Raw genomic sequence first — 14,179 nt, 5'->3', positions numbered from 1 at the left:
GAATTCACACATCAGAAGAGCAATCATTGACAAGAATGCTCGAATTGGAGACAATGTGAAGGTATTCCAGTTCTAACGGTCAAGAATATATTGGTCTATTTTTTTCTTAGGATATTAAATAATACTTGATATGTCATTTTCTCCTCTTAATTTCTACATTTATTTTTGAAATATTAAATTTAAAATATGAATAGGCTTGCATGTTCTCTTTTTCTTTTACATGGAAGATGCCTATATAATATGACTGTTCATACTTATCTTTCCCTAACTGCCTGCATAAATCTTCGTCCTGCACTTTCGCCTGTATTTAACTCAGGTAATCAAGCTGAGGTTGTTTTCCACAAGATAAAAATTGTCAACAAGTCATATATCAGTTTTTGTTATAAAAATACAAAATAAAACCTGAAATTCAGAACTTCATATCAGTTCTTGCTTTGGCTTTGCAATACTGCTCATGCATATGGCATTCAAGTTCCACCCAGAAACAGCTGCCATTATCCTGCAATCCTGATCCTGTTCCCTTGCTCTATTATTGCCAATTTTTGTTAGACCTGTTGCACTTGATTAGTCATAAGTCTTAGCTTGTCATGAGTCATGACCTGATGTGTCGGATCATCTGAAGAGTTCATAAGTCTTAGCTTATCATATGATTAAACAGGAACATTTCATTATTAGACTTGCCTACCACACATTTTCTATGGCAGCGATTTTTCTCACGAGACTTGTTGATCTTGTAGATACTCAATGCTGACAATGTTCAAGAAGCTGCGAGGGAGACAGACGGGTACTTCATCAAAGGTGGAATTGTCACAGTGATCAAGGATGCTTTACTCCCTAGTGGAACAGTTATATGAAGTAAGCTATCCCCCCTGTTCTACACAAACTGCTGTCAGTAAAGCTTCACTTGCGAAGCCTTTGAAACACATTTCAAAATGTTAAATCAGCTAGGTTGCAAATGCTACATCTTTGCTCGAGTTTGCAAGTTTGCCCGTTCACCAAATCATTGTTTTGCACTGTGCTGCAGGTGGATGTGCGACATGCAGCTGAGTGTCATTGACAATGATCAGCACCTGGTTACATGCTTGATCTGCAGATCAGTATGTTGGAGATCATCGAAACAATAAAAGTGTCATTCAAGGCACTATTTCTTTCTTTTTGCTCTTTTGTCCTTTAATGTTGTAGCAGCAACTGTTAAATTCATGTTGAATCAAAATTGGATGCCTGGATGTGGATACATCTTCGATGCTGTGTAATTGATCGGTTTAATTACCCACTGTGCTGCTTTGAGCGAAGCCCATGGAGACCATGTTCTGCTTATTGTGCGTGACGAACAGAAGCGTTGCTGGTTTGATTTTAAAGATATACACCATCTGATATGTTCCAAGTTCCAACGACGGCCATTTCCACTGTCACATTGTCAATTCTCGACGTATTAGAAGTTGGTCCAAACGGATTCTTGCTAAAAATTAGCTAAGCTAAAAGTTAGCAGCTATTATGTATTAGCTAACTAATGTTTAGCGCTAACCAATCCAAACAGGCCCTTAGATCCACTAGCACTAATAGTTAGTTAGCTAATACCTACTAATTATTAGCAATGAGCTATTTGGAAATTTTGGATCCACCTACTAATAAGTTACTAATAGGTGGTTGACATCTATTGATACATATTAGTAACTCCAAACCTTCTAATGAAACTAATAGTTAACGGTCTCCTAACTAATAATTCATTGGTCTATTAGCAAGTTTGTTTGAATCCACTAGTAACTATTAGCACTAGTGATCCAAACATGTCCTTAATTATGACATGCCATGTCATAGACTGATAGACACCACTTAAAAACAATAGCTCCCTAATTTTGGCTACAAAATAAACTCCAATCATTTTTGTCCTCTCTCCCCAATCCTCTTCTTTCCCACTCTCTTATTTTGTCGTAGTATTTGCGATGCTTATTCTAATTTATTTCTAGCTTGTAGTTTCTTAAACACTAGTTTTGATGCAAGACTAGTTTCATGTGAGACCTAGTTTCTTGAAGTATTCATCTGTCTTTTCTGTTTAGCATTATTGTCACATCAGCAAAATGTCCTATATGGCACTATATTAAATAGCACTGGAGGCTGTCCTAGTCATATATAGCATTGGCAGTGCTCTTATAGAATGAAAAAGGCGCTTGAACTTAGATAAGATGAAGGAAATACAAACAAGTGCCTGAATGATGTTGGCCTGGCAGAGTTAATTCTAACTAGGAGCTGGTACATATGGTGGGAACGAAGGGGCTTTGTTCATGAACAATCAGTCCAGAATCCCTCCCGATCAGCTATGTTGATTGCAACCCTAACATATAATTATATGAGAGCTCAGAGCCGAACGATTAAAGTGCGTAGAGGTTGGAAGAAACCTCGTGAAGAATCAGTCCAGACAGTTTATTTTCTTGCTCTCCTTCAACTCTATCGGAAATAAGTAAACCGGATTGCATGAAGCTTGTAACCAAGGCTGTATGCGAGGGAGACCAACAATTCTTTTACAAGCGCTAAACAACTTTGAGCTCCAGCACAAGCTCAGGATCATTTTTCTTTTGAAAAATACCATGGTTTTACAAAATACCTAGATGTTAAAACGCAAGGTGTTTAGATGTCATAAATTGTAGTTTTGAAACCAGTATTGCTAAAACAACATTTTTTATACAGTTTAGAAAACTTCACCCAGGTCTTTTTTTTTTTCTTTTCATACACAGAACGGCACTGGATGCGCGTACTCAACTTTCATCGTGCGCTCTCTTTTTCTTGTTCATTATACACACATGTACTCCTTTTTCCCTTTTTATACTATCTACCGAGCCCTCGCAGACCAAATATAAAAAATTCTCCACCCATGTTTTTTTTTTGACAACAAACAACTTTTATTTCAACAGGATGAGGCTGTTAAGAGCCTTACAGAATTCAAGGCTACAGACCGGAGTGTATCCTCTATCGGACACTGAGATACATGTGCGCTATAAGAGCAATTACAAGCCAAGCTAAGAGAAGGCGGATGAGTTTGAAGAAGAGCCTGTCTAGCAAGAATGTCGGCCGTCTGGTTCTGTGACCTTTGGATCTTGAAAATCCTTGTGTCTCTTTGGCTTGTGTAGTTAGTGAACTGCTGTGTGAAGTGTTTGATCCTCCAATCCGGTGGGTTTGCTTGATCCGAGGCATTTAGGAAATGCACAAGCTGTTGATTGTCAGATAAGAAATTTACTTGCTGCAGATTGAGTCTGTCAGTGATAATTGCAGCAAGTGTCATTGCCGCGGCTTCGGCCATGAGAACTGATGTAGCCCCTGTCATCCTCGCCTTGACTTAGATGGTTTGTACCGGATGGACCTGGGTATTGATAATAAACAGGCCGATTCCAGCGTCTCTGGGCGGAAATGAGGGGAGATCAGGTGTTGTTGATGCGTCGGTGTAGCACCTGACGCCCTGTAGTAGCCCGGGGAAATGAACCATGTACATGTCCATCAAGCTCCCCCTGTGCCTGTACGCCTGATTTTGTGTCATATTATTTCCTGCAATGAAGTTATTCATACCTGACGGTGTAGCATCCCTATTGTTTGGTCTTTGCGTCCTGATGTGGTTGCCATTGGTGTCATCCGCATGTAAAGGAGGGGCATCTTGCATTTCAGTGTTGGTACCTGCAATAGAGTCAATTGTACCTGAGGTGTGTATTGTATCCCTTGGTGCGCAGTTCTGTTCATCCGTGGTGTAGGTAGCTAAGCTTGCTGTTTTGATGTAAGCCGCCACAGCATGGTGTACCTGCCAAGTAGTCCAAGATTTCTTGCCAAATCTTTGATCATTTCGTGCTTTCCATATATACCACAAAGTTATGAGTATTTTCCGCATTAAGGAGATTTCAATTGAATCCGAAATAACGAGCGATAGAATAACCTGGACTCCGTCATCCTCGTTTGGTAGAGCGTCAGTTTGAAGAGGTGGAGTGGCTGAGAACCAAACTGCACGGGCAAAATTACAGTGAAAAAATAAGTGCGCATCAGTTTCATGTAGTCCACGGTTGGAGCAGTGTTCATCTATGTGGGTTGAGTATCTTGCGGCTCAAATCCAGTGGCTAGAGCTCTACGAATAAGTCTCCAGGTGAAAGTCTTGATGAGTGGAGGTAGATTTTTGTCTTTCCACATTCGTTGAAGAATCTGGTTGGCCTGTTGTTGAATGCTCCTTGTCCTGTCAACGGGAGTTGAACCTGAGCTTGTGAACTGAGAAACCTGTAAATATTTGTAGTTGTGCAGTCGCCCTTTGTTGCTGGAGCCCACCGAAGAATGTCCAGGTGCTGGCTGTCCACCGTCTGAATTTGGAAAATAATTTGAACAGCTTGGGGATCAAAGATGGTGTAAAGGAGATCCAGGTTCCAATTGCGAGTGTTGGGGAACCAGAGATCAGATACCACGCTCGGCAGAGGAGAGTGGGTCTCAGGCAGAAGAAGGTGGCTATGAATGGAATCCCAGATATGACACTAAGGAGAGGTATTGCCATTATGAATTTGATAAATCACATTGTGGGCAAGATCCCTTTTAACCTGAAGAATAGAAGACCAGAAGATGGAATGAGGACCATCAGCTTTGGCAGTCCAAAAGGAGGTGGAGTGGAAATATTTGGCCTTTAGGATGCTTGTCAGGAAGGGATTTTTGCTGGTGGCAATATTCCAGGCAGCGTGAGTAATTAGGCTTTTGTTGACTATGTAAAGATCTCTGATGCCAAGACCCCCATTCTCTTTGGATTGACAGATATCGTCCCAAGATCGGAAGGCAATGGGATTGGAAGGGTTATCATCTTGAATACCAGCCCACCAAAATTTACGGATGATAGCATTGATTTTTTCAACAAAAGGCTTAGAGAAAAGAACTGTTGACATGTAGTAGACAGGAATGGAGGCAAGGACAGATTTGATGTAAGTGAGTCTGCCTGCATGATTAAGTTTGTTGGCTTTGACAATGGTAAGTTTAGAACAGAATTTGTTGATAATGAACTCATAAGCTTTATTTCTATCCCTGTGACTGAAAATCATTGGATGGCCAAGGTGCATAGTATTTGGAAGCAGGTCCGGCACAGGAAAAATATTTTTAATTTGGGATTTGGTGGCAGTATCGACATTCTTACTGAAAAGGATGGAAGATTTATGAAAATTGGGAATTTGACCGGAGAGCTGCGAAAATTGGTGGAAGATGGAATTGATTGTAGTAGCCTCAGCAACAGAGGCATGGCCACAGAGGATCAAGTCATCAACAAAAAGGAGCGAGTGGATGGGTGGATAGCCAGGCCCAGACTGATGCCAGAGAGATTCCTGTTCTGTAGTTCAGTTTGCAAACGAATAGACAGTTTATTAATTGCAATAACAAAAAGGTACGGCAACAGGAGCATCCTTGACGGATGCCACGTTGGGAGCGAAAGGTGTCAGAGGGCTCACCGTTAACCAGGACAGCAAAGGATGGCGAGGCAGATGCATGCATGAATGAGGTTAATAAAATGACTATTATACCCTTGACTCTAGAGAGCCGACTCAATGAAACCCCATTCTAGACTATCAAAAGCTTTAGCTAGGTCTAATTTCAGAAGAAAAGCATTCTGATTCCAGGTTTTAAGGTTGAAAGAGTGAATGATTTCCTGAGTAATGGTGACATTAGAAGAGATATGCTTATCCATAATGAAAGCTGCCTGAGCATGGTTAATGGAGGACGGAAGGTGAGGCTTTATCCTATTCACAAGAGACTTAGCCACCCATGTATTGGCACCATCTCACGATTGTGCATGCTTTCCTCAACGATAATGCTCCAATTAAGACGTCCGGAATGGACTGGACGCTTCACTCGCTCACTCCCACACCTAGTTCCTCGCTTCCTCCCCCCTTCCGCGCTCATGCCCCGCGCTACCCCGACACGTGGTCATGGCTGCCTTCCTGGCCAGGCGGCGGCGCGCTCTCCCACCCTAGCGTCCTCCTCCCCACCCCTGCGGTGCCCCTCCCCCACCCCGGCATCCTCACCGACTGGGAGCGCCCAACGCCCGAAGATCCGGTGGCCCTCTCCCCCACCCCGGCGAGATCCAAGCAAGGCACTAACCCTCCCCAACCCCTCCCCCCTAGCCGGCGGCGCCCTTTCCTAGATCCGGACAGCGTCTCCTCTCCCTCAGGCCGACGACGGGCATGGAGGGCGTGCGGGCGCGCACCATCCAGCGAGCCTGCGCCACCGCAATTGCCCACCAGGTAGGTCATGGTCGCGTGGCGATGTTGTGTTTCAAGTGTTTCTGGACACTTTTTCAGACATGTTGCAAGCCCATGTTTCAAGTGTTCAGTTGTTTCAGATGTATGTTTCAATTGTTTCATACAGATGTTGCAAAAGTAGATCGGGGTGTTGGATATGTTGCAATGGTTGTACGCGTATGTTGCAAGCGTCTATCCTCAATGTTTGATCTGTTTTTTTGTACACATATGTTGCAAGTATTTCAAACGCATGTCTTAAGTGTTTCATCTGTCTTCTTTTGTATGTTACAAGTGTTGCATCTGGATATTTCAAAAAGAGATCGGGATGTTACACATGTTGCAATGGTGTTTCAACTGTATGCTCCAAATATTTTATCTATTTTAGACAGTATGTTACAAAGGTTTCATCTGATTGTTGTAAAAATAAATCAAGGTGTTGCACGGCACGGCCGGTGCCTGTCACTGCTGCTGGAACGCAGCTGTGGGGCAACCAACTTGGATTTCCCGTGCGGGGCGCGGGTCTCTGCGACGGACGCGGGTGCAGGTGCTAGGGCAGGACGTGGGAGCAGCGCGGGTGTCAGAGCCACGTCCGAACGTCCGGGCGCTCCGTTTCCTCAATCTTCATCATTAGTCCTTTTTTTCTTCCTTCGAATCGTTTTATTTCTCTAATTTGGTTCTAATCGTTTTATTTCTCTAATTTGGTTCTAATCAATGCTTAGCCTCTAAACAAGCACACGGATTCAGGTCTGTTCATATTTCACGAGCAATCGTACCCAATGGAGATGTAGCTAGAATTTGAATAACGATAAAAAAGATAAAGAGGGCTAGTAATTAGAACATTTAGCTTGACTCTCACATGGCGTATATACGTCCAGAAAGTGCCCATCATGCATATATGGATACTCTTGAAAACTGGAATACTGCCACCAATACTACAACTAGCTTGATTGGATCAGATGGGTTTTGTACTTTAAACTGCAGTCGACCAAGGTCGAAAACCTGCATTTTCCAATCCAGCAAATAACTACAGTTCTGTTCAGGATCAAGTACTGTTTCGGTGTTTATTGGCATCAACCCAGGGATTCTCACCCAAACAAAATACCGGCAGCCCATGAAGCAGAATCTTCTGCTGTTACAAAAACACTCTACAAATAAGAAATAACCCAGACGCAGGCAGACTGATGCCCTCGCTCACTTGAAATGGTAGAGGGGCAGCTCGGCGTTGAGGGGGTGGGACATCACGGTCAGCACATCCGTCACCGACACCATGGAGCTGATCGCTGCCTTCAGGATCTCCCGGGAGCACCCTGGCTTCACCATGGTCCTAACCTGGGGAGCACATCATCATTGGGCATGTCAATGTTAGGACCTGCTTCTTAAATGGAAACTTTTTTTTTATCTGAAACTATATACTGGGAAGCAGATGAAAGGATTTCCGATCTCAACCTTGCCGAGATACTCTTTCAGTATCTCAATGTCGCCCATGTAGTCCTGGTTCTCAATGGTCAGCGTGATGGGCTTCGCGTCTGAACCAGGCCCTTCGAACTGAATGCCTCCTGGAGTCCTGTAGAAGTCGTCAAGGAGGAAGCTTGAAGCCTTCTCTCGCAGCAACCTGAATGATGAAGGAACAAAATTAGTTCAGTTCCTTCGACTTTGCATCATTTCGTTGAGTAATCAGAAAAGCAGGAATATTCAGTGCTGAACAGTGTGGACTTACTCATAAGCCTTCCCTTTCAGGTCAATTGGAGAAGGATGAATGGAAGGCCTTCCTATAGGGATTGCTCCAGGGCCACGTAAATGTCTCTTGACACTCATCATCGCCTGGTAAAGACAACAGATTGTGCTACTAGGTCAAAAATGAGCAAATAAATAGATAGTAATCTTTCAGCATATGATGTTGATGGTCAGTGGCAATCTTACAGTTAAAGGAGCAGCAGCACATCTCCATTTGTCAACAGGGTCCTTCAGGTTAGCCACAGTTGCCATGTAACCAGTCAATCCAGATGCGATCATATGCAGGGAGATACGTCCAAGAGCCTAAAATATTTAGTGTTATCAGGAATAAGGATCGGAACATTCCATTTTCTAAAATCTCAGTGATATAATACTCACATAAGCATAGTCGCAGTCAAAATTTGACGGTATAGATCCTCGAGCCTGATATCCAAAGAAATGACAGACTGAACTGAACTTCCTTCCCTTGTATCTTCCTTCTTTCTAAATATCAAACATCCCCAATCACTATGGACAGATTCAGCGATGAAAAACCAAGAAATAGTGACAACAATGGAACTTACTGTTCTCTTTATCATTTCTGTTTCTAACTAGATGGGCTAACAGTTGCTCCGTGTCAATCTGAAAACAAAAGGACACTATAACACCAATAATTATATTAAATAAGTTTTAACAGAGTAGTTATTGGGCATTCAGAATCACAAACCTGGGACAACTGTGCAGAGTTATCTGATTCTTGGTGGAGCAGCAGCTGAGTGAAATATTACAAATAGTTAATCCATAGTTTATTTTAATGTTATAAACATTAAGAAAATCCAACTTTGCTAGCAATGCAATACCTCTCTTCTGATGAAGGGTGGCAAGAACTGGAACAGAGCAGCTGCCCACGGAGACAGTTGTGATGACATCTCAGCCACAGGAACATTATTGTTGTGAAGGATATTGATTTCCTGGAGTATTTGAACAGAAAACAATAAGATGGAACTGAAACAATGCTATTTATCATCCCATTGTTTCCCTGAAGATAGATCACACATACCTGAATAAGAGTATACATTTCTGGAATGGTTTCTATAAGTCCTTCGGGAATAACAAGCACACCATGATATTTCCCTGAAGATGGATAACCAGTCTTTTAGTTTATGATTTATCACAACCCTGAAGATGGATAACCAGTCTTTTAGTTTATCATGATCTATTACAGTACCCTGATATCTTTATTGACTAGAAAAAACTAGAAAAATTACCTCAACCAAAGCTACAAGTTTTTTTTTCTACTAATTGCTGCAACATAACAATCAAAGAACTGTACAAACCTAATTCTGCCCTTGCTTGTACTCCATCACATATCTTGTTTATAATTTCCATCAGAGTGAGTTTTGACAATGCTACCTCCTCTCCTAAGATGAGCTGCAAAGAGCAATTGAAAAAAGGATGCGATGCTCTTTCTTCAGTTTTATATAGTAGAGAGATATGACCACAAATTTGATAAAATCATACCATGTTTGGGTGTGACTGAAGTGCACATTCAAAGGCAACATGAGATGCTTTTCGTCCCATCAGACGAACAAAATAATAGTACTGATAGGAAGAAAAAACATCAGTCAATGATTCTTAGTAGCAATAACGATTGCAGCCTGCTCAGCTACTAATCCAAATGGGCGACAGGATAATTACCTTTCCAGCTGAGATTGCATCGAGGCAAACATTGCTTACAAGCTGTGAATTAACCTGAAAAGTAGTTACCACACAAAATGACATTAGTGACAGATTGACAGTGGTATGTTATATTTGGTTCCAAGTGCCTTCAGGATCGACACATTTATACAAAATTTCTACTAGACTATGTGTGTTACCTTGCACAATGTATCAAATCCAACTGTTGTTTCAACAAACTGGTTCTTGAGGTCACCATTCAATGAAACTGGCACACCAACAACCTGTTTAACGGAGGTTTTGGATTCTTGAGATTTTCTGTGTGCTTGAAGAATATAAGCATTTAAAAACAGTTTAGACTAATAACGGTTATACCTTGGTCTTACAGTTATTCTGGATAAGGGTCTCTGCAAGCTGTGCAGCATCTGAATTGGAGGTCACTCCTGTAGATCGAGTGAGAACAATGTTTAAAAAAAAAATGCTAGTTTGAACCAAGACAAAATTCATGGTAATTCTTACGATAAACATGTACTGTGTTTTCACAACATGTTAGAACATAACAAAGTTTAAACTGGTGTGATGACCACCAACTGCTAGGTCAATTTGTTTATAAAATACTCCCTCCGTTCCAAATTATAAGTCGCTTTGACTTTTGGGATTCATCCATTTTGCTATGCATCTAGACATATTATTATATCTAGATGCATAGCAAAATGAATGTACCAAAAAAAGTCAAAGTGACTTATAATTTGGAACAGAGGGAGTAAGAATCATCACTTGTGGCAGGTGCATGCAAATTAAGTCAAAACAAATGATGAACGGGCTTTAGTAGCCTTTGGTGATCATTGGGTGTCTACCTCCAATGATGACCAACCCATCCAAGTTCAGACTGCGGCATGTTGTCATTGCAGCATTCACTTGCTTAGTAGTGCGGATCTGATCGATACTCCTACCGAGCAAATCGAAACCACCTTGAAAAGAGAAAACAAGATATGTCAGTATTGAGAATAACAGAAACATGGCCACAGTTAGTTAGGGGACAACAAGTGGCCCCAACCAACCTTGGTTCTTATAGGAAGCAAGAACATCGTCTGTGATCTCTAACGTCTTGTTTGCAAACAGCCCCTCCGTGCCACCTATAACACGAAGCACACAAATCTTTAAAAAGGATACGGGAGGAAAAGGCACTTAATTTCTATATAAATAGCAAAAAGTGTGCGGTGTGCCGAATAGGTAATCTTCAAGAAATTGGGAGATTTTGGTTACCGACGAATCCGTAGAGCACGCTCTGAGGATTGTAGGCTTTGAGTGCGTCATGGAGGCCCCAGACGACGTTGTGCCCTCCCGGCGACTGCCTCCCAGAGAACACCACGCCCACCCTGCAAAGGAAGTAAATTCAGGCAAGCCTCCTCGCGCGATCTCGCGACGCACACGCACATGATTAGACTGGGCATCCTGAGGTGCACCTGATCGGGTGGCGCTCCTCAACGGCGGCGGCGTCGGCGGCCGGCGCGACGAAGCTGACGAGCGGCTGGCCGAAGGTGTGCGGGAAGGCCTGCGCGACGGTTTGGGCACAGGTGGGGTCGATGGTGGTGGTCGCGTCGCCGTACTCCGCCCTTACCGTCGGCCCCTGGGGGAGAAGGAATTGGGTTAATTAAAACCGATTGTTTGGCCGTGGATAGACAGAGGAATCAAGAAGGGTAAACCCCCAAACCCCCCGAAATTCATGAGGAACTCAGAATCACGCCCCAACACAGAAACGACAAAAGTCATGGTGTTACAGAGCAAGCAGAGATGAGCAGGCGGACAGGAGGAATCGCAGGGAATCAAATGAAAATGAATTGGTGATCACCTGGAGGCATGGCGGGAGGGGGGGCTGGTAGAGGGCCCGCCGCTGCTGCAGGCCCCCCGCGAGCTCCTTGGGCGCGCCGAAGTCGGCGTTCATCTCTCTTCTTCTTCTTGCTGGCTACTCGATCTTTTGGCCACGGACACTGGAAGCCTCCTCCTCTGTGTCTCTCACTGCAGCTCTGTTGACTCACAGCGGTGGTCGCTTTCTTGTAGAGGGGAGAAAGCGAGTGGGGCGGGGATAAGAGCGAGAGGTACAGGGCAGCAGGCTGCAGGCCGCGGCGCCGGCGGTTTGGCGAGGCTCTCGCTGTTGGTTTCGCTTGTCCCCAGCAGTTGCAGACAGCGTAGTCGACAGCGAGTGACCCTCGAGTCCACTTCCACTCCCCCGACTACGCTGCGCTGGCCGCCCACCGGCGTCGCGGCGCGAGCTGGCGGTTTTCCTCATGCCTTCTCTGTGGGTGGGTTGGTGCCGGGAGATGGTGGTTGCGGTGGCGCTGCCGCTGCTGGTGTTTAGGGCGCGTTTAGTTGGCAAAAATGTGTGGTTTAGCATTTTTGTTTGTATTTGATAATTAATGTCTAATTATGGACTAATTAGGTTCGAAAGTTTCGTCTCGCGATTTCTCACCCAATCATGTAATTAGTTTTGTTTTTCGTCTACATTTAGTACTCCATACATGTGCCGCAAGATTCGATGTGACACTTTGAGGTGAAAATTTTTGGAATCTAAACAGGGCCTTAGCATCTTCAGCGGTCTCAATATAACTTCCATGAGAAGATGGCACGGGGTAGCCCAGTATCATTTTCTAAATTTATCGAGAGAGTTGCTGCAGCAGTACCAATATATCTCTCCCAGTACTAATATGAAAGGTGGGTTCTACAGGAGTATAAGTAAAAATATGACTAAAAAGTGGTAGTTGGGATGATCCCTATGATATTGAGAGAGTTATATCTCCCCCTTTCTTTAAGGGAAGACGAGGAAAATATTGGTGACAAAAAAAAGAGGTATTGCAGAACTGCTGAAGCAATAAAAAAACATAGCTGTCCTCGGTATGATAATTTTACGAGAATAGTGGGAGGTATTGGTGAACCGCTGAACAGGCTCTCGTGCGATTGTTTTACGAGTGGCCACTTCTTTCTTAAGGGAGGGGTCAGCAAACGATGAGGGCAAAGTTTAGCCGTTTTAAATTAAAAAAAACAGCGAGTACAGAATTGATTAAATTATAAAACTAGACTATTTGATTGTACTAATAAGTTTAGTACCTCCCTAAATTTTGATTCACGTGACACCAAACCTTTACGGAAGTAATTTCAATCTTTTTAAAAGGAAAAAAATTACTTTAGATGCTTGAACTTTTTGTGTCATATAATTTTCCATTAAATTGTGTTTGGCACGGCCACGAAAAAATAATTTGTCATTAAACATAGCTCATTAGTGTTTTATACGTTGAACTATCTTAAGACCTTTTATAGAAAAAAATCAGATGTTACTGGCAAGTAAACAAAAATGAAGGGAGACAACTCACGCCAAAAAAAGATTTGGCATATTGATGTGCATAGCTTTTTCCTTTTTGGAAACTCCTAAGTTTTTTTTTGAAAAGGGTTTTCACTGATTCCATCAAGTAGAGGGTTTGCACTAAGGGTCTGTTTGGAACACAGGATTAAGAAACCGTAGGAAAGGAAGAAAATACAAGAATAAAAAGGTATGGTAGAAGTTAAACAGAGGATTGAAAAACGCAGGAACTTCATAAGAGAGGTGTTTGGAATGCAAGAACGGAAAAATATATATTAAACTTGGAAACGAATGTCAGTAGTATCTTCTAACCTTGAAATGAGACAGACTAAACATTACAAGTCGTATGGTCCATAAATTATTAGAAAAAAAATGAGGCAGCCTAGAAGAATCTCATGGCTCATGGACCAAACGCATCACGTGGGGCCACTGAAAAGGCAGGTGCTCATCTCTGCCGCACAGCGTTTGCCTCAGGACTTCCGCGAATAATTTGAGTCGGAGCAGATGTTCTGGTTCTATGTTTTGTGAAGGCCACCCAACCTTTCCTCTCGAACGATAGGATTCATTCCTTTGATTCAAGCAGCATGTGACATCAGCCAACCAAAAGATTTGCTTTCCTATAAAATTCCTATGAGAAACCTCCATTCCAAACAACGCCTATCATTTCTTCCCCTTAGACATTGTGTTGATGAGTTTCAACTTGATGCCCACTTTACAGCAACAAAAACAGATGACTAGGTGCTGAACGAGGTATATATCTACTGGAAATGACCGAGATGCATAGATGCAATATAATAACAGAAGCACATTCGTATGGGAATATGGCATTGGCATATGCAATAGCATGAGCGATGCTCAAAAAGAGAGAGGAAATATACATCACTGGGAACACAATGACAGGTGATGCTAAAGAAACCTGTTCTCACCAACTCCCGACTTCTTAAAACAATATTGTTCTACTGTAGCAACATTTGGTAATTGAAGGCCCCATAAATTACTTTGTCCCTGTTTACCCAACGACTACATGACCATTGCCTCGCCTAGAGTCCTAGATCACTACGCTATATATACAAGGGTAACACATACATGAACATTCATATAAATATGGTTTTCTCCCTTTGTAGACATGGAGAACACTTATTCCACTTTCACAAACTTGATGAATGTTGCACACATTAGTCAACAACATCATTTCCCC

At 42.7% G+C, this 14,179-nt stretch overlaps 1 pseudogene; it reads right to left on the bottom strand.

Moving 5' to 3' along the window:
* Positions 1–7,115: 7,115 nt before the first annotated feature.
* LOC136477278 (pyrophosphate--fructose 6-phosphate 1-phosphotransferase subunit alpha-like) lies at positions 7,116–11,917 on the bottom strand (annotated as a pseudogene).
* Positions 11,918–14,179: the final 2,262 nt, after the last annotated feature.

This window comes from Miscanthus floridulus, chromosome 8, assembly GCF_019320115.1.
Source record: "Miscanthus floridulus cultivar M001 chromosome 8, ASM1932011v1, whole genome shotgun sequence".
Taxonomy (NCBI): domain Eukaryota; kingdom Viridiplantae; phylum Streptophyta; class Magnoliopsida; order Poales; family Poaceae; genus Miscanthus; species Miscanthus floridulus.
This window is presented reverse-complemented; position numbering and strand designations above follow the sequence as displayed.